The sequence below is a fragment of the Marmota flaviventris genome, unplaced genomic scaffold (assembly GCF_047511675.1).
Source record: "Marmota flaviventris isolate mMarFla1 unplaced genomic scaffold, mMarFla1.hap1 Scaffold_43, whole genome shotgun sequence".
NCBI lineage: Eukaryota > Metazoa > Chordata > Mammalia > Rodentia > Sciuridae > Marmota > Marmota flaviventris.
The window spans coordinates 1,192,925-1,220,197 of NW_027288260.1; the positions used below are offsets into that span (position 1 = coordinate 1,192,925).

At 35.2% G+C, this 27,273-nt stretch overlaps 1 pseudogene; it reads left to right on the plus strand.

The window, feature by feature from the left end:
- Positions 1-692: 692 nt before the first annotated feature.
- Positions 693-27,273, plus strand: LOC139704177 (growth factor receptor-bound protein 14-like; annotated as a pseudogene).

Genomic DNA, 27,273 nt, shown 5'->3' on the forward strand with positions numbered 1-27,273 from the left:
AACCTTTCTTTTTTTCACTGTTTACTTACAACCTATGAACTCGCTTTTGTAATTAAACAGGTAGGAGATGGGAAGCTTTGTCAGAATTTGTATTTTCATAAAAATTCTGCATTTTCTGATTATTAAATAGAAGCAACTATTCATTGTAGGAAAGAATGGGACTTTTTACTGGAGAAAAACATAAAGAAAAAGAAGTCACTAATAAGCTCATCATTCAGAATCGTCACTACTGAAATTTGGGTGCATTTCCTGGTATATTTTCATGCATGTTAATGGATGATTTTACAGAATTGTTTATAACAGTTTTCACTCTATATTACTGTTTCATACTGTCCTCATGATTAAACTTCTTTATAGTTTTCATTTTTAATTTATTTAATATTTTTGGTGAGGGGGTACTGGGGAATGAACTCAGGGGCACTCGACCAAATCCTCAGGCTGATTTTATATTTTGTTTAGAGACAGGGTCTCACTGAGTTGCTTAGAGCCTCATTTTTCCTGAGCCTGGCTTTGAACTCATGATTCTCCTGTCTCAGCCTTCTGAGCTGCTGGGATCACAGGTGTGTGCCACCATACCTGGAATACTCCACACTTTTAGGAATACTTGATAACAGGAGATTATACACCATAGGAAATTTTCTTAACCCCCATTTCCACTAATTTCAAAAGGAAAGGACATTTTTTTTGAAAAAATGACATTGGCCCCGGGCCTGCAAGTTAGGCGGAACTGTGACCACCACCAGAACAGGCCCAGTGGCCCACGGAGGGGCAGAGCTGCCAACCACACCTGCAAGGTAGGTGGACCTGTGACCCACAGGCAGAACAGGCCCAGAGGCCTGCTGAGGGGCAGAGCCGCCCCCTCACCCCCACACCTACAAGGTAGGCGGAATTGTGACCACCGACAGAACAGGCCCAGCAGCCTTCAGAGGGTCAGAGCCACTGCCCGCACCTGCAAAGTAGGCAGAACTGCGACCGCCGACAGAACAGGCCCAGCAGCCCACAGAGGGGCAGAGCCGCCGCCCGCGCCTGCAAGGTAGGCGGACCTGCTACCAACCAGCAGAACTGGCCCAGCGGCCTGCCGGCGTGGTAGGCACATTGCCCCAATTGGAGGAGGGGCAGAGCCGCCACCTGCGCCTGCGAGGGAGACTTTGCAACTATACAAGTGCAATATAAATATATAGGGGGAAAATTCAATAACACAACAGTTTCACCAAGCAGAAAGAAACACGAACAGTATGAAGAGACAAGGAAAGAAAGGACCAAAAGCAATGCAGGTCAACTCAACGTTAGAAGAGGTAATATCTGCAACAGATGGAATGTCAGATAAAGAATTCAGGATATACATGCTTCAGATGATCTGGAGTATCAAGGAAGACATGAGACAGCAAAATGAGACAATGAAAGATCACTTCGACAATGAATTAAATAAACAAATCCAGGAAGCAAAGGATCAACTATACAGGGAGATAGAGGTTATAAAAAAACAAACAAACAGAAATCCTAGAAATGCAGGAAGCAATAAACCAACTTAAAAACTCAATTGAGAATACAACCAGCAGAGTAGAACACTGAGAAGATAGAACATCAGACAATGAAGACAAAGTATTTCAACTTGAAAAGAACATAGACAGCTCAGCAAGACTGTTAAGAAACCATGAGCAGAACATCCAAGAAATATGGGATAACATAAAGAGACCAAACTTCAGAGTCATTGGGATACAGGAAGGTATAGAGGTCCAAACCAAAGGAATGAGCAATCTATTCAATGAAATAATACGAGAAAACTTCCCAGACTTGAAGAATGAGACAGAATCCCAAATCCTAGAAGCCTACAGGACGCCAAATGTGCAAAATCATAAGAGATCCACACCTAGACACATTATAATGAAGATGCCCAACATACAGAATAAGGAGAGAATTTTAAAAGCTACAAGAGAAAGGAAGCAGATTACATTTAGGGGTAAACCAATCAGGATAACAGCTGATCTCTCAGCCCAGACTCTGAAAGCTAGAAGATCCTGGAATAACATATTTCAAACACTGAAAGAAAATGGGTTCCAACCAAGAATTGTGTATCCAGCAAAATTAAGCAAAATTAAGCTTCAGGATGGAAGATGAAATTAAAACCTTCCATGATAAACAAAAGTTAAAAGAATTTGCAGCTAGAAAACCATCTCTCAAAAAAATCCTTGGCAAAACATTACAGGAAGAGGAAATGGAAAATAATAATGAAAACCAACAGTGGGAGGTAGGACAGTAAAGGGGGGGAAATAATCAAAGAGGAAAACAAACCATGTTTAGTAACATAAATAAACAAATATGGCTGGAAGAACAACCCATATCTCAATAATTACCCTAAATGTTAATGGCTTAAACTCACCAATTAAGAGACACAGGCTAGTAGAATGGATCACAAAACATGACCCAACAATATGCTGCCTACAGGAGACGCATTTGATAGGAAAAGACACACATGGACTGAAGGTGAAAGGTTGGGGAAAATCATATCACTCATATGGACTTTGGAAACAAGCAGAAGTGTCCATACTCATATAAAATAAAATAGATTTCAAGCCAAAGTTAATCAAAAGGGATAAAGAGGGACACTACATACTGCTCAAGGGAACAATAGACCAACAAGACATAACAATCATAAATATATATGCCCCAAACAATGGTGCAGCTATGTTCAGCAAACAAACTCTTCTCAAGTTCAAGGGTCTAATAGACTACCATACAATAATCATGGGAGACTTCAACACACCTCTCTCACCACTGTACAGATCTTCCAAACAAAAGTTGAATAAGGAAACTATAGAACTCAATAACACAATTAATAACCTAGACTTAATCGACATATATAGAATATACCACCCAACATCAAGCAGTTTCACGTTTTTCTCAGCAGCACATGGATCCTTCTCAAAAATAGATCATATATTATGTCACAGGTCAACTCTTAGACAATATAAAGGAGTAGAGATAATACCATGCATCTTATCTGATCATAATGGAATGAAACTGAAAATCAATGATAAAAGAAGGAAGGAAAAATCATGCATCACTTGGAGAATGAACAATAGGTTACTGAATGATCAATGGGTTATAGAAGACATCAAGGAGGAAATTAAAAAATTCTTAGAGATAAATGAAAACACAGACACAACATATCGGAATCTATGGGACACATTGAAAGCAGTTCTAAGAAGAAAATTCATTGCTTGGAGTTCATTCCTTAAAAAAAGAAAAAAACAACAAATAAATGATCTCATACTTCATCTCAAAATCCTAGAAAAAGAAGAACAAAACAACAGCAAAAGAAGTAGAAAGCAAGAAATAATTAAAATCAGAGTTGAAATTAATGAAATCGAAACAAAAGAAACAATTGAGAAAGTTGATAAAACTAAAAGTTGGTTCTTTGAAAAAATAAATAAGATCAACAGACCCTTAGCCATGTTAACGAAGAGAAGAAGAGAGAGAACTCAAATTACTAGCATATGGGATGAAAAAGGCAATATCACAACGGACACTTCAGAAATACAGAAGATAATCAGAAATTATTTTGAATCCTTATACTCCAATAAAATAGAAGATAGTGAAGGCATCGATAAATTTCTTAAGTCATATGATCTGCCCAGATTGAGTCAGGAGGATATAGACAACCTAAACAGACCAATATCAATGGAGGTAATAGAAGAAACCATCAAAAGACTACGAACTAAGAAAAGCCCAGGACCGGATGGGTATACAGCAGAGTTTTACAAAACCTTTAAAGAGGAACTAATACCAATACTTTTCAAGCTATTTCAGGAAATAGGAAAAGAGGGAGAACTTCCAAATTCATTCTACGAGGCCAACATCACCCTGATTCCTAAACCAGACAAAGACACTTCAAAGAAAGAAAACTACAGACCAATTTCTCTAATGAACCTAGATGCAAAAATCTTCAATAAAATTCTGGCAAATAATATACAAAAACATATCAAAAAAATTGTGCACCATGATCAAGTAGGATTCATCCCTGGGATGCAAGGCTTGTTCAATATATGGAAATCAATAAATGTTATTTACCACATCAATAGACTTAAAAATAAGAACCATATGATCATCTCGATAGATGAAGAAAAAGCATTCGACAAAGTACAGCATCCCTTTATGTTCAAAACTCTAGAAAAACTAGGAATAACAGGAACATACCTCAATATTGTAAAAGCAATCTATGCTAAGCCTCAGGCCAGCATCATTCTGAATGGAGAAAAATTGAAGGCATTCCCTCTAAAATCTGGAACAAGACAGGGATGCCCTCTCTCACCACTTCTGTTCAACGTAGTTCTCGAAACACTGGCCAGAGCAATTAGACAAATGAAAGAAATTAAAGGCATAAAAATAGGAAAAGAAGAACTTAAATTATCACTATTGCAGATAACATGATTATATACCTAGCAGACCCAAAAGGGTCTACAAAGAAACTATTAGAGCTAATAAATGAATTCAGCAAAGTGGCAGGATATAAAATCAACACGCATAAATCAAAGGCATTCCTGTATATCAGTGACAAATCCTCTGAAATGGAAATGAGGACAGCCACTCCATTCACAATATCCCCCCCAAAAATAAAATACTTGGGAATCAACCTAACAAAAGAGGTGAAAGACTTATACAATGAAAACTACAGAACCCTAAAGAGAGAAATAGAAGAAGATCTTAGAAGATGGAAAAATATACCCTGCTCATGGATAGGCAGAACTAACATCATCAAAATGGCGATATTACCAAAAGTTCTCTATAGGTTTAATGCAATGCCAATCAAAATCCCAACAGCATTTCTTGTAGAAATAGAGAAAGCAATCATGAAATTCATATGGAAAAATAAAAGACCCAGAATAGCAAAAACAACTCTAAGCAGGAAGTGTGAATCAGGCGGTATAGCGATACCACACCTCAAACTATACTACAGAGCAATAGTAACAAAAACAGCATGTTACTGGTACCAAAACAGGCAGGTGGACCAATGGTACAGAATAGAGGACACAGAAACCAATCCACAAAACTACAACTATCTTATATTTGATAAAGAGGCTAAAAGCATGAAATGGAGGAAGGATAGCATCTTCAACAAATGGTGCTGGGAAAACTGGAAATCCATATGCAACAAAATGAAACTGAATCCCTTTCTCTCGCCATGCACAAAAGTTAAATCAAAATGGATCAAGGAGCTTGATATCAAATCAGAGACACGCCGTCTGATAAAAGAAAAAGTTGGCTACGATCTACATATTGTGGGGTCGGGTTCCAAATTCCTCAATAGGACACCCATAGCACAAGAGTTAATAACTAGAATCAACAAATGGGACTTACTCAAACTAAAAAGTTTTTTCTCAGCAAAAGATACAATAAGAGAGGTAAATAGGGAGCCCACATCCTGGGAACAAATCTTTACTCCTCACACTTCAGATAGAGCCCTAATATCCAGAGTATACAAAGAACTCAAAAAATTAAACAATAAGAAAACAAATAACCCAATCAACAAATGGGATAAGGACCTGAACAGACACTTCTCAGAGGAGGACATACAATCAATCAACAAGTACATGAAAAAATGCTCACCGTCTCTAGCAGTCAGAGAAATGCAAATCAAAACCACCCTAAGATACCATCTCACTCCAGTAAGATTGGCAGCCTTTATGAAGTCAAACAACAACAAGTGCTGGCGAGGATGTGGGGAAAAGGGTACACTTCAGTTGAGATTTTTTTTTTTTTTTATTGCTGCTGTGATATCTTGTTTAGGTATTTTGGTGGACCAAATTAAGAAATATATACAAGTGTAAAGACATCCATATATGTGTACTTCATAAACATATATTTTTACATGCATAAATAATAATGAATAAAGACATTTACATGTTCACATATATTAAAAAAAAAAACGAAAAGGGTACACTTGTACATTGCTGTTGGGACTGCAAATTGGTGCAGCCAATATGGAAAGCAGTATGGAGATTTCTTGGAAAGCTGGGAATGGAACCACCATTTGACCCAGCTATTCCCCTTCTCGGTCTATTCCCTAAAGACCTAAAAAGAGCATGCTACAGGGACACTGCTACATCAATGTTCATAGCAGCACAATTCACAATAGCAAAACTGTGGAACCAACCTAGATGCCCTTCAATAGATGAATGGATAAAAAAATGTGGCATTTATACACAATGGAGTATTACTCTGCATTAAAAAATGACAAAATCATAGAATTTGCAGGGAAATGGGTGGCATTAGACCAGATTATGCTAAGTGAAGCTAGCCAATCCCTAAAAATCAAATGCCAAATGTCTTCTTTGATATAAGGAGAGTAACTAAGAACAGAGTAGGGAGGAAGAGCATGAGAAGAAGATTAACATTAAACAGGGATGAGAGGTGGGAGGGAAAGGGAGAGAGAAGGGAAAATGCATGGAAATGGAAGGATACCCTCAGGGTTATACAAAATAACATACAAGAGGAAGTGAGGGGAAAGGGAAAAATAATACAAGGGGGAGAAATGAATGACAGTAGAGGGGGTAGAGAGAGAAGAGGGGAGGGGAGGGAAGGGGAGGGGAGGGGAAGGGGGATAGTAGAGGATAGGAAAGGCAGTAGACTACAACAGACACTAGTATGGCAATATGTAAATCAATGGATGTGTAACTGATGTGAGTCTGCAATCTGTATACGGGGTAATAATGGGAGTTCATAACCCACTTGAATCAAAGTGTGAAATATGATATATCAAGAACTATGTAATGTTTTGAACAACCAACAATAAAAATTTTAAAAAAAATCTTCATCCCTTAATGAGGTGAATTGTTCAACCCTGAAACAAATATTTTAATTTTGGCACCATGATGAGTTGGAGGAAGAATAGCTCTTGTATCTTAATGCAGATTTGTTATTAAATTTATATCATAATTTGCATAGCAATAAAAGGAAATTGAGAATTAGCAAAATGTACATTGTGATATGTAATTTTTCTTTTCAGATGACTGCTTTGGTATAAAAATTGAATTACTAATTCAAAATTGATGAGAAATTTTTATCAATCTGGATATTTAGGAATTGAGTTGAAATTTTCTATGCATATGAGACATGTATACAAAATCTATTATAAACGATTGTACAGTTATTTGTGTGTGTGTCTGTTTTTCTGTTAACATATTCACTGAAGCATTCTTCACAGAAAGAACATTAGAAGACCATGAGCTGGTGATTGAAGTGCTGTCTAATTGGGGAATGGAAGAAGAAAATAAGCTGTACTTTAGAAAAAAAATTATGCCAAATATGAATTCTCTAAAAACCCAATGGTAAGTGAAATCTCCATTAACAGTCAATGAAAATTAAATGAGTCAGTTAAATTTTACATGAAGAATATGGTCACTATCAATAAAATATAGTTCCATTTAGTGATTCTGGCCCTTTAAAATTATACTCACATTTCTTATTCTAACAATGATTAGTCACCATGATACAAGAAGTTCAGACACATATAAAACATTTCTTTAGCCTTACTTGCAGAATCTCAATTGAGATGCATTTAGTCATTTAACTTAAAAATATAGGTAAACCTACTTTGGAGGCATTATTGCTTTTTTTTTTTCTTGCCTTAGAGGAAAACTAGACAAAGCAACTGTACATTTGACTTTGAGATAAATTATTATAGATCCTCAAATCTATTCCAAAATGTAGTTTAAGTTTTTTTTCACAATATTTTGGAAACTTAAGTAAGAAACTCTCTAAAACAAAAATAGATTGGTAATCATTGGGAATGTGTAGCTTAGCCAGAAATTTAAGATTGACATGAATCTTGATGCTTCAAATTATTTTGTTTTTAGTGACATAATTTTTGAGCTAAATAGAAATGAGATAAAGGGTAGCATATTATATAGCAAATACTACTTTCATTATAATTCTCTTTAAAAGAAAATAAATGTATGTCACATTCTAATGAAGACTAGGGATACAGAGAAGTCAGAATAGCCTCTGGGCTCATTAGTTTAAATTGTTTTTGTCTCTGCAGCAGTAGCATATTTTTACACGAAGTTTTGGATAATTGGATTGAAATGATCCTTTATGAAAAATATATGATACAAACCATAATAAATATTTTCAAACCCTGAAAGACCTCTTACATTCTCTTTTATTTTAACCTATTAATAGAAACATAATGGGATGATCTTTGACAAAGAAAATAAGAGTTCTAACAAAAATTAAATAGATTTGAAGGGAAAGCATTTTCTTGTTGCAAATCTTTATTAAAAGCTAAAATTTAAAAGTTGTATTTAAAGAAATATGGTTTGGTGCTCATTTCTGTTTTATTATTATTATTATTATTGTTATTATTATTATCATTATTGTTCTTTGTAATTTAAATAAGACGAGACATTCACTTTGTATAGTTGGAGCCAATGGTTCAACTGGGTGATCTGACAATATCTGGATACAGTTTTGGTTGTAGGACTAGGAGTGGGGTGGGGATCAGCAGGAGCAGTGCCAAAGTGGGCAAAGTTCGAATTCTGCTGAACATCCTCTAAGGCTCAGGACAGCCCCACAACACAGGATTATTAGACAAAATGTTAGTAGATCTGCTGTTGAAAAACCCTGTCATAGAGGAAATATAGTAGAATATATTTTTCCTAACTTGTATGATCATAAAATTTACCTAAGGGAGTCCCAGTACTTATTAAAAACACAGACTCCAAGACCTGGCCAGACCTACAGAATCAGAAACTCCAGGAATAAGGTCTGGGAATTTCTATTTTAAACAACTGCCATGGGTGAATTTTATTATTAAACAAGTTTGGAAAAACAGTAGGTGGAAAGAATTGGACTTCTAGTTTCCACACCGAGTCCTGGTTTCTCTATGTTCTTGACTGTGAACCTGGGTACAGCCTTTGCCCTTGACTTCTGTGAGCCTTGATTTTGTAAAATGGGTCAGTAGTCTTTTTGTACCTGGTAGAGTAGTTGGAGGATTTGGGGAAGAGATGTGGGAACAAGCTCATTGTCAACTTGAGGGCAGTGTCCTATGACTCCAGGTCAGAGCATCTCTCTGCATCATTGTCATCTGGGCCCAACTCTACCTCGGAAGATGCCTGAGGGTACAGTCCAAGGACCAGCATTTTCAGAAGCACTTAATGTGGATTTTAGATACATTGGCTTAAGGATCTTCTGCTTTAGATTTCTATACTGGTCATAATTCAAACTTTTCTAGCATAGGTTTAGCGATAATTTATCCTTTATTTTTTGTCAGTATTTTTTTCCAGAGCATATGGTGTCTTTTGCAACTGAAACCACTGGTGAAATATCCCCAACACAAATTTTACAGGTAAATTTATATTTCCATTAAAATACGTAAGAAATCACATAACAATGGGAAAATTTTAGGCATGCTCATATTTTGACATGTTGACTTGAATGTTTAATTTTTTTTTTTTGGGTGGGGGGCAAAAAGTTAACCAACCAAACAAACAAACAAACAAACAAAGAACCAACCAAACATAAAGCTGGGTAAAGAATGCCCTAAATCAATTCATCCCCCTAAAAATATTTTTCTTCCCAGTTCTGGCCAGTTGTCAAAGGATTTTAAACATTCAAAAATGTGCACTATGAAAGGAAACTTTAGAGTTTTGCTTTGTGATGTGTGTATAGGTTATGTTATTCTTTTAAAAAATCAAAATTCTCAGTAAATTGAAGACATTTTATCAATAGATACATAGTATTAGCATTCATAATAAACACCTTCAATTCTATTTGTGATAAAATACTTAGCAATTAAATTAATGGAGGGATATACAGATATATTTGTTTCATATACCAACATCTCTAATAGCTGTGACAGAAATACTGGCATAGAATTGTAAGATATTCTTAGCTGAATCATGAATGCTGGTTATCTAATTAAAAATCTCCTTACTTTTGTGTCTGTTAGATTCATTTCTTCCAAACTAGCAGTTATTTTGGGGGGGCATTTTCCTAAGATATTGTCATTACAATAAATGAACAGTTTATTTTAATTTTGATAGATTAGTAGATTTGGTATCAGAAGCTCTGCAGTTGTTTTTCACAGGTTAATGTTGAGCTATGTCTTCATGAGGATTGAAGCTAAGCTCTAGGCATTCCTGAACTCACTCAGTATTCTCTGGTATTTCATAAAGATAACTTTTAATATTTCCAATACAATATGATTTTAATATATGAATCAGGCATATCTACCATAGATTTGTTTCCTGTGGGCTTTTCAATATGGGCATGCTTTATTTTCATACTTCAGAATATTTTAGAAATATGATTAATCCCCAGATGTTTTTCTGAAGGCTGCTTCTATGCCGCTGGGTTTCACAGCCACCACCCCCCCCCCCGCCATCTGAATGTTAGGGTAAATGACAACTTCAGGACTCCCAACTCTCAGCTCCCTGTAGGCTTCACCATTGTATTGTGACTCAGTGGTTGGTGGAGGTTTTCTTCTATCTCCTTTCCCAAACCCTCCTCTAACATAATTATATTGCTTTAATGCTAAATTATAAAAACAAGAAAAATTGTAGACTTTGGAATTAGATAGTCCTGCATGTGCCCCTGACCTCTTCTCTCCACTGAGGCAATGTTTCCACTTTTTAAAATGTTTCTTCTTTTTCTAGTTTGACTTCCATGACTCTCTTTTTAAAATTTAACTGGTTTGGTTTAATAACTTGGAAAGCACTCAAAATAAAAAACCTACTTACCTGTTTTACATGTCAATTAATTAATATCTGTCGCTCATTAAATTTAAAAAACTTTAGTAAATTACTTTAAAAAATGTAGGTATGTACTATTGGCATTTCCATGAATAGTCTTTAAAAATAAAGTACATTGTTGTAGTTAATAATTTCTCTTACTTTCAGTTCTTCCATTTGTTTATTCATAGGGATTTCTATTTTCTTCTTTTAATGAGACACTAATGCACTTCCAGTGTCTTATTAAGGACACTGAGCATGGCCATGCACACAGAGTGACTCCCTTCCATTCTCCTTTCGCTGACAATGTGTGTCCCCATCTCAGTTAATTACAACTGTATAACATAGTCTTCCAAACCTTAATGGTTTAAAGGACCCACCTGCATTTTGGCAACCATTTTGAGGAGCAGGGATTTAAGAAGAGTTTGCTTCATCTCTGAAGCACTTTGACTCAGTGGTTAGAGAAAATTCAAGGTCCCCTTCTAAGTTGTCCCTTTTACCACACATGCTGTGACACTCAACTCCTGTCCTCTCTTTCTCCTTCTGTGTGGCGTTTCATCCTCCAGAGCTTTTCCAGTTTCACTGGGCTTCTCACCCATGGGGGTGTCCAGATAATCACATTTCCTGTGTGGCATCTGACTTGCAGAAGTCAAGTTGGTTTGAAAGCCATCAGGCTAGGACATATCTAGAACTGGCAAAGGATTACTTCTACAATTTTATTTTGGTCCAAGCAGTGATAGGCTTACACTGATTCAGGGTGGATGAAGAAACAAACTCTGCCTTTTCATGGTTTAAAGCCAAGATGCAATTGCAGAAGGACATGTGGGATGGGAAATATGGTTGCAGTCCTCTTTGGAGAAAACCCAGCCTGTCATAATGCCCCATGACAGAACTATGGAAGATAAGAGGTTGTATATTCTCATCAGCAAAGTGAAGTTGGCTCAACTTCTTGCCTTTAATAATTGAAGTCAGGATTGTGGTCTTCTATGTTATAACACAAGGAAATCAATAGGTAAACCTGTCAACTCTCACACACACAAAAAAAAAAAAAAAAAAAAAAACATGGGAAAGGATGAGAAGTATAGGACTTCACCCTATAAATGATGTCCAGCTTTGCAAATAGACAATCAACTAGTTTATAATTTTGATGTTTGATATTGATATTGTTTAGTTTTTCATACTTACATTTGATTGGTAAAAGGCTACAAAATCATTGTTTCCATAATATTAGGGGAGAGTCTAATTTTTCTTTCAGATGTTTCTAAGTTCAAGCACATATCCTGAAATCCATGGCTTCTTACATGCGGAAAAACAGGGAAAGAAGTCCTGGAAAAAATTTACATCCTTCTAAGAAGATCTGGTTTATATTTTTCTACTAAAGGAACAAACATCAAAGGTAAATTAAGTATCTGTGATATGTTATGTAAGATTATTAGCTGTAAATTAAAACAGACTTTTTACTTTGTTATATTTATGATTTTATTACCTGATATCAGGAGGTGGTGACATTTTTTGTATTCTAAAGATTTATCATGATATGTTTAAAAATTGTTCAGTTTTATTTCAAAGTAGTTTCTATATATCTTTGAGGATATCTGGATGCTCTTATTTCTGTACCACATATGTTGTTCATTTTTACCCACCCAGGGTTTACTCCTTTCTCTTTATCCAAGGCTGAAGGTTTTGAGGTCCAACATAGATTATACCTTTAATTTTCTCCCTGCACCTCCACCTTTTTTTCTTTCTTTTTGGTACTAAAGATTGGGTGTTAATAGGAGTTGCTAATATTGCTGAATATTTTCTCTCTTATTCTGTGTGTGTGTGTGTGCACATGCCCACACACACACTGCTACTAAAATTTAGTGCATATGGTATCAGTGAGATCTTGTTAAAATGCAGATATTGATTCACTAGGTCTGGGGTGGGGCCTGATAATTTGCATTTTCAAAAAAATCCTAGAGGATAAAGATTTTCCTGGTCTGAGACCATACTGCTAATGGCAAAGTTTTAGAGAACAGATGCATTTTGTCCAATTTTGATTGCACATTGAACCTCAGAATTAAGTACTTCTCCAAGTTATTAACCTATCACAGAATAATATGACCCAGTAATTTCCCATGACCAGCTTTAACTCTCAGAGATTTCTCAGAGAAGAAATAGCTGTTCATGTTTCCACTTTGCCTTGAAAATCAGACACAGTCCACTGCCAGATAATTTCCCTGAGCTCAGCCATACGAGCTTCCTTCTTGTAAAGCAAGATAGTCACACAACCCTTCTGGTTGTTTCCTGTGGTGTATTACATAGTACACAACTATGAGGCATGGCTGTAGTCTAATGAAGCAGGACACATTGTCCCCTTTACCTTTTTCCTAACTGCTACAGAAGCTCAAACCAAACTTCTTCCCTTCATGGAGATACCATAATTTGAAACCTGGATTAGGAAAACGTGTTCAAAAGTCATTGTTTCCTATATTCTCTCTCTGAATTCTGGAAATGATGAATAAAGAGAATAGAGAGTTTAAAATAGAATGTGTGTGTGTATGCCCACACATATGCGTGTGTTACATTATAAAGAAATTGTCGCTTGTCAATTTTAATAAAACTGTATCAAGTTCCTGATTATTTAAGGGTGTAGTGACATAGGTTTTTTTTTTTTTTAATTTCTTTTCTTTTTGTCATATTATATTGAAATTGTATTTAGGTAATGTTTGCCCAAGGAATACATTATTTAACATTATAAACATACAAAAAGAAATATTGCAAAACATGTACCCATTTCAACACTCGTATGTATTTTTTAAGGAACCATGGCATTTGCAGTTTTTCAGTGAATTTGGAATTAGTGATATTTATGTGTCACTGGTGGGCAAAAAAAAAAAAAAGAAAAAAAAAACAAGGAGCACAAACTAACTATGGATTCTGCTTTAAGGTACAGGCTTAATATTTTGATAGATCAATAAAGCAAGCCTCAGCCTTTTAGGTAAGCTTGAGTTTCTTTTAATAAAGAGACAGCTTTCTCTTACATATAGGATAATTTTAGTGGCTTTTATTTCAATAGGTGTTACCTTCAAGATGTGCATTAACGATAAACAATGTGCTATGGCCCTTCTAGCCTAACAAAGCAGGAGGGCCCCGAGACCTGAAAATGCTCTGTGCAGAAGAAGAGCAGAGTAGGATGTGCTGGGTGACCACGATTAGATTGCTTAAGGTAATCTCACTGGAGGCATGAATTTCTATTAAATGCTGTGAGTATCATAAAAGTTTGAAAATATCTGTAGTTGAAAATGCAAAGAAGAGTGAATCCTAATATGAATCTTTGTGGCTACACGAGAAAGAAGAAAAATAGCCACCACCAAATGCATGTATTTTTTAATCTAAAAGATAAACATTTGTGGAGTAAAGTGGAATGGGCTAATATTTTATCTTTTGTTTATGAAGTAATATTCCATTTCTAGAAATTCTCTGATTTTTATTTTTTATTTTTCCAAGAGTATTATATCCATAGCCAGTATAACTGAATGGATGTCTCTCATTATACAACTTAGTCTACGTTTATACAACATTGCTTACAATTCAGTGTGAAGTGTGTTTAAAATGTGTCTGCCTGGATATGTTTCATGCGATTGTTTTATGTTCCATTTAGGTGTTTTATAAATTACATTCTAGCTTAATAATTACAACTTACTTCTAGTAGAACATCAAAAAAATTGTATGATTTTCCTATGAGCATATTTTTAAATCATCCACTTGGGTGTTAAATGGAAATTACAACTTCCATAAGCATAATTTGTTGATGAGCATTTGGAAATGAGTAAGAACCTTCTAAAGGCAGATACAAGTAGAAAAGAGATATAGAACTGATTTCTTTCAGAATGTATTGAAAGCACATGTTTACTTAATTTATTTTGAAACTTACATGCCAGTAAATTTACACAACTTTACAGTTATAAAAGTAATCACTCATTTCCTTATAAAGACACTACTTTGATAATCACAATTGGGTAAAAATCATGATTTTTTTTTGTTTGTTTTTGAAAAAGTAAAATACAAAGATTATGTCTGTATACTTTATTTAGTATCATTTACTGCCAAAGTTGACAAAATATACAAATTACTATTTTTCTTAATCCTTTGTTTAAATTAGAAGTTTCAGCATTTACCCAGATATTTTTTATAATTTATGCCTGATCACTAATATAATTTATTAACTTATAGATTTCATATTCTATGCATAACATATATGATTCACTTATTATCACATAAAGATTTAGATTATTAACAGTGAGTGTGTCCTAAAACTAGCTTTTTGATATATTTAGAAGTTAACATCAGAGAAATGGAGTCTTGTAGAATCCCTGGGTTCTGCCCTTTCATTAGGCTGAAGAGTGTACACTTCACTTCATAATCGAGTTCTCAGCTTATGTATTTACTAGGTCCACTTTGGACCTAGAAGTTTTTCTGCTGCCATTTCCATATTCGCCACTTGGTAGCTCTTCAAAACATTACTAGCATCCTGTGTAAGAGAGAGATCAGGGTAAAGAAGGATAGAACAATCATAATCAGATAAGTGATCAGACTAGCTTTGGAGGGAATTTTTATTTTTTATTTTTAAAAATTTTAAGTTGAGGTAAAATTCTGATATTAAAAATTAATCAAACTATTTTTAATGTGAACATTTCATTGACATTTAGTGCATTCAAAGTGTGCAACCATCACTTCTATCTAATTCCAAAACATTTTCATCACCACAAAATGTACCCATTAAGCAGTATCTCAGAGAATCTCAGGTTCCATTGATTTTACAAGGATACACTTTGTGATATTACAAAAAAATAAAAAAAAATAATGACAATATAATTATGACAGGTGACTTTCACATCACTTTTGCCATTTGTTTTACTTTTATTTAAATAGTTATTATAGACTTATTTAGACTTAGCTAGAAATTTGCCATATTTCACTTTTGCATGCACAGACTTACTTATATATACATGTACATATGTCTAAATATGTAGACATTGCTATATGTGTATGTGTATATGTATATATGAAATGATAAATGAAATAAATTAGTCAAACTATTTGTAAAACTTCTTCCTGTTCCAAGTCTGGCTTTCCTGAATCATTTTCATCTCAGAGTCATGGATACCATTTACTTTCCACATAACGTCTGGCTTTGTGCCATCTTTGAAGAGACAAATATTGTATTTTGAAATGCAAGTGCAAGAATCAATGAAATATGCCAAAAATTTCCTTTAATTCTTCCATCTTGGCGATGTTTAGTTTCTGGAAGATTGTTCACTTCCTGCTTTTTCCCCTCATCTGATTATTCTCAAAGACCCTTTCAAGTCTGGTATAGTAAATTACCCCCAATTTAGAGACTTAAAATAACACAAACTTATTATCCTATATTCTTTTTTTTTTCTTTTTGACAGTATTGGGGAATGAACTTGGCAATCTACCACTAAGCTATACCCCCACATTTTTATATTTTATTTTGGTCAAGTGTTTTGCTAAGTTGCTCAGGCTGGCCTCAAACTTGTGATCCTCCTGTCTCAGCCTTCCTAGTTACTGGGATTGTAGGCATGTGACACTCCTCCCAGCTATCCTGTACTCTTTTAGTTCAAGTCCAGAATGGGTCACAGTCAAGGCTTGGCAGGGCTGCTTGCCCTTTGGAGTCTTCAGGGGAGAAACCACTTCCCTTGTTTTTTCCAGCCTTGTGAGGCCACACATATACCTTGGCTGGTGGCTATTCCTCCACTTTCAAAGACAGTAGTATCACACCAAGTCCTTCTCTTGCTACCAACTCTCTAGCTCTGTCCCTTCTGCCTTTCCCTTCCACTTATAAGTTCCTGGTGATTGCATTGGGTGCACGTGGAGAAGCCAGGATAATCCTCATCCCACATTCAGCTGGCTAGCAACCTCAGTTTCCTTTTGCCATGTAGCCTAACATATTCACAGGTTCCAGGGATTAGGATGTGGACATCTTTCTGGGATGGTTATTCTACCTATCATATCAGCGTTCCTTGTTTATTTCAATGACAAAACTTTTCCAGATGATGCCAGAAAAGGAGGCGAACATCCAGGAGTACCTTTAACCTGTAGCCAATGAGAAACCAGTCTGTCTTACATTTGAATATTAACAGATCCGGCCTCTCTTTGGAGAAATTCTAGTTACATATAGAATTGTAGAACATCAAAGACTTAGAAAAGTGGATAGCTCACATAGAATGTCCCAGTTACATATTCTCTCTTTCTCTCCCTTCAGTTAGAACTCAGACGGCTTCTCTGTTGTGGTATTTCATTGAGAAATGTTAAAGTTGGCCCATGACTACCCTTGACAAGAGTTAAATGCCTACTAAAGGTCTTCAATGGCACCTAGGTACCTACCTAACACTGCAGGTGTCAGGAACAATACATCTAGGAAGATAACCATCTTATTAGTAGGTAGCAGGTTTTTCAATGAAGAAGGTGGCCAATCCTCATGTTCCTTGTTAAAGTGTTGGTTTGAGGTTATTATCTATACTTCATAATGAACTTGACTAGGAATTAAGCTCTTCTGTCTTCTTTTTAAAGTTATTGTAGGGTTAGAGTTGATTTAAAGTGAATTTCGTTAGGTCCCATTAATGTCCTTCAAACCTTGAATTAAATAATTTTTTAAAGTTGGGAAATAATTGGATAAAGAAGTCAGCACACAGAATTTTAAATGAGTGTGGGTTTGTATTCATGTTAGAAGCAAAATCTTGAAATAATGATTCTCTTGATCCCCTCCCCCCATTTTTTTTGTTTATTTGCCTAATTACCAAATATATCCACTTTGCTAGAATTGGTTTTATGGAACTAGTAGAGAAATAGCACTGTTGAACTATTTATATAAAATTTATCGTATTGGTAAGATTTGATTTCATGGTGTCATTCAATATTTTCTATACAGTACTCTTTGTGTGTGTGTGTGTGCGTGCGCTCATGCATGTCTGTGAGTGTGTGTGTCTGTGCACCTGTGTGGGTACATGAAGGAATCCCATTTAAGGTGGACACTCAAGTACTGGGCAGAGTAGGTGTTGCTCAGAAGTTGTGTAGACAGATATGTGGGTCACAGACCCATACCTGGTGCCAGAGGGGATGCAGGTCAATAGAGGCTGGCCCAGGTGGGCCAAAGGGAGGTGCCAGAAGAGTGGCATGGGCAGGCAAACCCACCGGGAAACCTTGAGCTAAGTGGTGGTGCTTAGGCTAGAGCTTGACCCCGGAAGCAGTGTTGTGGCCTGATTGGGGTTTTGAAGAACCTAAGGGCTGGCACCTTTAGGGGGGGCCTTTTAGACCTGCCACTGAATTGCCATCTTACCTATCATTTGGACTCTGGCAGCCCCTGGAGGCAGGCATGGAGATGGTCATTCTCCTCCAGGTGATAAGGATGGTTCATCAGGGCCAACATGGAATCAACAGCAGCACATTCTTCTTCAAAGTCATCCTCCACACCTTCCATATACACTTCCACTGTCAGGCCCATTTGAGACCCAGCACCTGCTGGCTCAGGTGCTTCTGGGGCCTTGAGGAGATAGAACACAATGACCACCCTGCCAAATGCCAACATTACAAAGCTGGAAGCAGTAGATGGAACAGGGCTGCTGAGACCTAACATGAAGTTCATTATATCTTCATGAAATGGAAAGAATTGTGGAGTGTAGCCAAAATGTAAATAAATATGTATAAATATAAATAATTTAAAATCATAAAAAATTCAAAGCTGCCAATATAATTGCTCCCCCCCCCCTCAACAAAATAGCTTAAATCTAAAGGAGTAGTTTCCAGATTCAGATGAGGATTCCTTCAGGACAAGTTTGCTCATGGCAGTTAGCAGTCTTAATTTTTCTCAAACTAATAATCCCGTTAGAATCCAGACCTCCTACTTTCCCATTATGGCCAGATGGCTCAGTCTGTCAGATGCTGCCTCCTAAAAGTGAAGACCCCACATTTCTAATCTTCTACATTGTATTTTGAAACTCTGAAATCAGCTGGACTCCTCAGTATTTTGGTTTTCTGAATGTTAAGCCCAAAAGTATTATGAGAATAATTATTCTTGGTTATAAGAATATTTAACCAAGAATGATATAGAGCCAAGAATTTTCCAGATAGGCCCCAATTTATAGTTTTACCAAAGAGACAAATTAATTCATCAATCATCAGAATGAGAGTGAATTTTACAGTGTTGCTTAGGACATATGTGAGGTTTTTTAAATCTTTGGAATGTACAGCATGACACCTTTCCCAAGTGAGCTTTCTTTTCACGAGACAAGGTACCAATCCAAAGGATTTTGCTGCAAATTATGTAAGTATGTAAGTAGAAACGTAAGTCTCAGTATAAAGTAATACCAGTATAAAGTAATACTAGTGAGCAAGACCTTAATTTGGGAGCCTCAGTAAAACAAACAAATTAAAAAACATATCTTTTTTAAATGTATTGTTGAAGGGCATTAAAAGATTTTCTGTCAAATTTTGGTTGCTTTACTTGTCTGTTTGAAGGAAAATCATAAAATTATTTTTTTATACTGATAACATATGATTAATGAAATAATATTTTAATTGAATTACCAGTGTAGTAAAGTAAAAGTTGTAACATTGTGTTTTTGTTTGTTTATTTTACAGTATGGCATGAAGCTGTACCAGAATTTCATGCCTCCATATCAAGGCAGAAGTGGCTGCAGTTCTCAGAGTATATCACCCATAGTAAGGATCGATTTTTTGAACCTATATTTTATTTTATATTTATATTATGTTAATTTGGTATTACATTACAAATATATACTACAATATATTTACCATTTCCTTTTGGTCAAGTAAAGTTATACTTTGTATGTATGATGTTATATTGAACTTTTTATACTTGGATAGCATATGTGTATGGTCTGTGATAAAAATCATAGGACATATATGAAATATTCAATTATAATACATAATGTTATATGTTCGTAAAATATTTTAAATATTTGAAGGAATGTATATTCTATGTCATTACATCATTTGAGGATTAGATTCTTAATAAGATAATTTGTAGAACATTTTCCTTGGCATTGTGTGTTTTTTAATTAATTTTCTTTGATTGTGGGTTTGCTTATTTATTTTAATACTGATTCTGAGGTTGTTGTAGCCTATTATAGAGATGCCAATGATTTCAAATTTTAAAAACTGTAATATACGCATGTGTATGTTTTTACTTTCTGGCTTTCTAACAGTAATTTTTTTAAGTTCCAGGTCCTTAAAAAGCAGACTGCTTTCCAGGAAATGCAAAAACTAAAAGTCAAAATATAGGTTATGCATTACATGAACTATGCAGTGCTTCTCAGAATTTTACCAAATGTAACTTGGATATTTATTTGCAGACACACACAGGAACATATTTTACCTTCTTTAGCACTTAATTTTAATTTCCTGTGCTTTATCACAGAAATTTATTTCTGAACTTAAAGTTTATGTTCTGCAATTCTTGCTGCACTCCTTAATATTGAGTATACTAGAAATCCAGATGTATGTGCCTGTGTTACAGATAAGTTAATGCAGATTTCTGAAAACTGTGTTTCCACTTAGGCTAATAATGTGTTCTTCCTGACTGTGACCAAGGAAGGTACATTTACCCACATGTAATGAGCCAGGTGAAATGCTCAGTTCCAGGAATGTGGCATGAAATTATGTTGATTATGAAGCACAATAGATGATATAGAAAAAGAGCCCCTATTTTGTAGTTATGTTGCTTTAAATTATGGAAGAATAACTTTTCATCTTTGTATCATATTACTTTTAAGCCCTAAAATAAGAAACTAAGGAATGTAATGATTTTTATAATAGAAATCACTTTAAGGTGAATATTTTGTAGTTTGTCAGCTTACTCTTATCTTTCAGTCCATCTGTATATTAAAAATAATGAATTTTATTATCTTAATCCTTTCCTAAATCCCTCCAAATTTTCTTTTAGAATCTAGAGTTATTAGCATGGATGTATTAATAGCAGCCAAACCTTTGGAAGCAATTATTATTTAGTGTCCTTTTAATCATAGGAAAAAAATTGTTATAAATAAAGTCCTTTCCATTTTCATTACTTTTGTTAGAATACAAGTGTGATATTATTCTTACTTTTTCCCACTGAAAGTCATTCTGTTGTTGATCACGGCATATCTGAGTTTGTTTAGCCCGTCTTTGCTTATTCAACCCCATCTGTAAAAAGAACTGCTCCTTGAGTGAATCTGACTGGAATCAGGTGTGATAGGGGCAAGAGGTCCCAATGCCTTGTAGTAAGGGCTTGTTTTACACAGGAGTTGTGATCATAGAAGGTAGCACCTGAGAACTGTATCTATGCTATTTTTAATGTCTGTGAAGGAGACCTAGATGTTTGGGGAGGTATTTGTGTTTACTTTTGTGTGTATGGAGAGACCCACTTTTCTAGATGATTACAGAGGGATCAGTGACCTGAATAGTGCTGGTGCCCCTCACCTGTCTCTGCTGCTTTCTACTCAGGAACTGTTTTCAGTGAGTTACATAGAAAAGTTAGAATAATTTAGTTACCTTTCTCAAGTAACAGTATTCTCTTTTAAACTTGTCCATGTTTTGAGAAGAGAAACAAAACAACAGTTCTCATACCAAAGGGAGCACCTACCCATAATACCATGTGACAGCCACTCATATCAACTTTTGAAATGAGAATCATCAGCAGATATTTTAGGAAACCAGATAGATTTGGTTCATTTTAGGGTAAAGGAGGAATTCATTTAAAGGAGTGTCTCTTAATATGTTCCTGGCTGGAGTGAGGAGATCGGGAGAAAATATCTGCTCAGTTCTTTTTAGTCTTTACTTTTGACCCTGGGCTAGACTTGCTAAGCTGAAGTTTCTTTCCTTTACCTCCCACTATGTGGTACTTGAAATAACCCTAGATGGGACATATTGGTTGCTATTTTTACCATAAGGTGTGTGATCTTAGTTGGATCTCTGGTGTCCTGCAGTGTAAAGGAAGGGGGTAGTTGCATAATCTCCTGACTCATCTGGGGTGTCCACTGTATGAAGCAGATGAGAGAATGGTGTCTGGAGGAATTCTTTGCCCTCTTGTTCAGTCATTCTGAGCTGCAGGTTTATCAACATCCTTCAAATAGAGTGACAGAGAAAGCATGGCTAGTTGCCATGCAGTTATATTGTGTAAAAACCATTTTACATGTAAACCTCACTAAAAGTGGATACAAGCAGTCTCAGAGTCTGGCCTGGGTAATCCAGGATACACGCAGGCTTCCCTTCTTAGAGAGAAAGGCTATGCAATTAAAATCATGGCTCATTTTGCTACGGCCTACCCTGTTCATCCCCTAAGAAGAGATAGAAAAAGGAACAAATATTTGAGAAATACAGCCAATTCTGAATTTTACCAGCATTGCTTTCCTATGTGAAAGAAATTGAGCTGAAAATGACCTTTTGGGTTTGTCAGACTTTGCTTTACTTCCATTTCTTTGTCCACCAAAGGTAAACTATTATTTTTTCATCCACCACCTGCCATTCAATAGACAACATTTACTACACTCCTATTTCCTCTTAGTGTAGTTATTGTAGCAAATGGAAAATTTCTTTAATTGTCTTGTATTCTCTGTTTGCCAAATAATTATGGAACATGGGATCTTATTGTACATCTGGTCCCCTGTATTGGGTAGGGAGAGAACAACAGCTTGTTTATTTTTTTTCCTCACAGTATTTTTATGTTATCAGGAACTTCTCATTATAGAACCCATCTTGGCATGTGAAGTTAAAGATGTTATAAGAATAAATCTATCATTAGGATCCAGGTTTGTTACTCTGATTTGGACAGGCAGACACTTTCCATTAATGTTGGGAAAGCAAAAGTATATCCAACTGGTTCAAGGCCCAGCATGGAAGATCATGGGGTGAGAAGGGCAAACTAAGGTGTGACAGCAAATAGAGATTACTGAGACAGTATCTGTCTGGAAAGAGCAGCTGTCAGTTATAAAGGCTCCTGTAACAAATGGAAGATTGCATGCCAGATCTCTAGAAATATAGATGGACCATAATAAGATTGTCGGCCATTATCACATGGTTTGAAGAGAAAATGATGCTAAAAAATGGGATGGGTAAGGCAGTAATAAAGGAACCTAATTTTTTTTTTTTCTTGAGGATAAGGTTTTATTTGAAGCCCACATTTGACTATAGTATCTTTTCCAAATGTAGAAAGAGAGTGTGTGTGTGAAAGCCACAAGTCTCCAGATGCAGGTTGGCTCATAATTTACCAGTGTAATTTCACTTTGGGTTTTGTTCTTTTAGTAATTATTGAAGAATAAGTGATACACACACACACACTTCCATTCAGTTTTTTTTTTTATTTTGCTTAGTTTTAAGTTATGTTCCTAGTGTATAAGACATGTGAGACTCTTGACTAGAGCATTTGGCAATTTTCTCTTTTTTTAGTACTCATGACTCATTGTGGGATAGCATGCCTGTTTCTTGAAAGATGATTGCAAAATAGGACGCCAGAAAAAGGAAAATAAAAATAAGATCCAGGATTTATATGTTTTACTTTCCCATTAGAGACCATGAATATAAGAAGTAATTAGCAAAAACACTGACTTTATCATTGTTTTGATTACATTTTTTTAAATATGTCTTCTTTCCATGTCTGTGCTTCTGTCATTCAGAATTGTTTTTGCAGCTCTAACTTGGCCACCCATCTCTTCAAAAAAGAAAAAGTGTTTATATATTACATCATAATTTAAAAAAAAATAGTTGTTAACAGACCTTTATTTATTTGTATGTGGTGCTGAGAATCAAACCCAGTGCCTCACACAAGCCAAGCAAGTGCGCTACTGTTGAGCCATAGCCCCAGCCCCATCATAAAAATTTTAATATGAAATCTAATATTATGTATTATTATTCTGCTAAATTTCATTTTCCAAATAAAATGAAACTTGACATGATAAGCTTTCAAAACACATACTCCAATTTGCTCCTTTATAAAATATGAGTACTATTTCTAAGAAGATATGTATCAATCTAAGTTACAGATTTTACATATTTTGAATCATAAAATTGTGGCTTCAATGTTTGTGTATTTGACATAAAGTTTAATACAGAGATGAGTTCAGAAGTGGTAGTTCCTTATAGCCAGTAGGAAGGGTTATTTCTTCCTCAGTTGGAGTTTTGCCATATTAGGAGACAATGTGAAAACGAGGTTTGTTTTAGGGGAAAGACATGCTTTCAAAGATTTTCATCACATTACTCAGCACTTAATTCAGTTATCCTAACAAATAGCCATTGAACTTATTTAGCAAAGTTCTCCATAGCATCATTTTATAGTGAATATGTACTTTTAACTTTTTAATTTCCTGATAGCCACTTTGGGAATCCCAGTCTCAAATTGAAGCATATTGCCAGCAAAACAGTAAACGATTACTTTTGAAGATTTTCATGACTTGCAAGTGTTTTCTGGTTTTGTTTTGTTTTTCAAAAATTTTTTTTTCCAGAGAAGTATATCTGAGAACTCCCTGGTAGCAATGGACTTCTCAGGTCAGAAAAGCAGAGTTATAGAAAATCCCACCAAAGCTCTTTCAGTTGCAGTTGAAGAAGGACTCGCTTGGAGGATACTCATGATTTCACTTTCTTGAAAGAATTTTTAATTTGAGTTTGTTTCACCCCCATTCCTTGCTCAGAAAAAAGGATGTTTGCACCTGGGAAGTCACGGTAGACCCACTGCCTCCTCACAAACCTCTGCCACAAACATGGGTATGTCTGCTCCTAGCCATGGTCACTGAGCTGATGGGCAGCTTGACATGACTTTGGTGACATGTGGTTACTAAGTGATGGGGGACATATATGTAGTGAAATTGCATCACTGCAAGCAAACCTTTGTATTCATTCATTTTATTTCTTCAGCCATCCATTGGTCCCAGCCATGGTTTCACCACAAGATTTCCAGAGATGAAGCTCAGCGATTGATTATTCAACAAGGACTTGTGGATGGGTAAATTTGATACTTTTAGTGTTGAGTAGAATTTGGGTTTGGATTTTGGATTTGGATTGGATTTTGACAGTAAATAATAATAATTTATTCAGTGCACACCAAGTGTTTTTAATTTTGGCTTATCATAACACAGAAATGACTTTGTTCTGTAAGAGTGGCTATCATTGAATTCTAGCAATATCTGTATAATACCCAGTACACAGAGTGTGCTTAGTATTTATGTATAAATTAACAGAGAAAAGAATAGTATTCTTTGTTCTTGACTAGGAGCACTAATGTTATCCATTCTGTGCCAATTCTAGCATTTTAGATATTAATTCATGAGAGGAAAAAAAAAACTAACCTTCTTTTTGGGTATCAATGTTTCAATTTGAACAAGTAATTAATATGATTCTAAAATATGATTTACATTATGACATTATCCTATACATTGTAATTCTTTTTAGGTATAATGCAGGGTATATTAAGTAGAAATTTTTTTCTGATGTTTTCAATGTTTGCTTTTATTTCTGTTTACATCCCTATTGCTTTTTCTCTAAATATTAACAGCTTAAAAATATGAATCTATTAAAAGAGTACTTTTTGATTATTTTTTTGTGTTATCTTTTAATGGGATACCATGGAGTACACAAGAAAAGCATAAAATATTTTATGAGAGATTTATAATCTGAAGGATTTTCTTCTCACATTACTCAGTTTCAGATACTTTAATACTGCCAGGTTCCTTCCCAAATGCAGTACAATGAGAACATTTTATTGAGTATTGGATGAGAAATGAAACTGTTGTCAGTTTAAACAACTGGAGAAAGAACCTTTTATCTTCAAAAAAAACCTTTTATCTTCATTAGCACTGATGACAGTTTTGTAGTATGAGATTATGTTGTAACATATCATTCACCAAGTTGAATAATCATACCCACTGAATACACAGTTAAGGAGATCCCAGCTACAGCTTTTATGAGTACATATCCTGTTTTTGTTACATGCTATGTTTCTATGAAATCTGTGAGTAAATGTAGAAACATATTGAAATTCTTCCTCTCTCTTTTTAGAGTTTTCTTGGTAAGGGGTAGTCAGAGTAACCCCAAAATTTTGTCCTGTCAATGAGTCATGGACAAAAAATAAAGCACTTTCAAATTATACCACTAAGTAATTTGTGATTTCACATTTGTATATTAGATATGATCTTAATGCATAAGCTTTTGGAAACTTTGTTTTTCTGTTGTTCCTTTTATTAAATATAATGTGGGAGCTTGTGCTTTGACCAGAGTTAAGTTTGGCAGAAATGGTTTTATGAGCCTGAATTAATATAAGAAATACAGGAATTGTAAAAATTAAATTTATCTTTTTTCCATGAAATATGATTTAGCAATATTGTATAGACCCAATGCCACCTATTTTTAAAAGGCCACTAAAGATTCTTTTTTCTGAGTTCTATCCATTCCTTAAAAAAAAAAAAAACATTATTTTAAAACCCTTTCTCTTCTTTTCTCTCAAAGACATTTTTTGCTATTATTGTTGCTAGTTTTTGTTCATTTGTTTTAAATTATTTGTATAGAAACACAGGAACTGTGAGATTGGTGGACATTTAAATAATCCTGGGAACATTTTTAAAATATCTGTGACTCTGTTTTTGTCTGGCACAACTTGCTTTGGGTTTTTTTTTTTCACTTCTGCTGATGTGTGTCAGCATGTGCACATATGTACATATGTGACATGCATATTGGAATCAGGCAGAGTAAAACAGATTCAAACTACTTTCAGGAAGGTCTTATTTAACTTACTAATGCTTTCCTTTGAATTGCCTCTTTTTGAAATCATTCAAAGGCCATAGAGAGTACCAACCCTGCTTTTTTGATTATTTGATCAGTGTCCCCAGCAATTATGAGCGTTTAATGCTAGAAGACTTCACCACCAAACAAAAAAAGTCAACTGACATTCCATTAGCATAATATATTATTGCTTCAGAATGAATTTGCTGATAAAAATTATATGAATAGTCATTTTTAATATACTGAGGCATTAAGTAGACAATGTTTAGAAACAGAAATTAATTTCTGTACACAGAGGCATTAAAATCTCCTGTCTACTTTTACACTGAATAGTACAGATTTCTTTCTGTTCATTGACTCAAAATTGTTAAACTATCCTAACTAAACAGAACTCTGGGAGAATTAGATGCAGAGAAAGTGGAGGCATGTTTCTTATCCAAGGATCAGATGATACTTCTTTTAAATGTAAGTGAAATTAAAGAAGTGGGCATGCCATGCTGTTCTCTGCACAATCCTTAGTTTTATAAACTTGTCAATTTTGGCATGAAGACATAGCTTGCAGTGGAACAACCATCATCCTTCTGGATTCTTTACCCTATTTACCAGCTTGTTGCTTTTCCTATTGCAGGTGGAAGATGATGGTGAAATGTTCCGCATGCTAGATGATGGCCACACTAGATTTATGGATCTAATCCAGCTGGTGGAGTTCTACCAACTCAAGAAGGGTGTTCTTCCTTGCAAGTTGAAACATTATTGTTCTAGGATTGCGCTATAG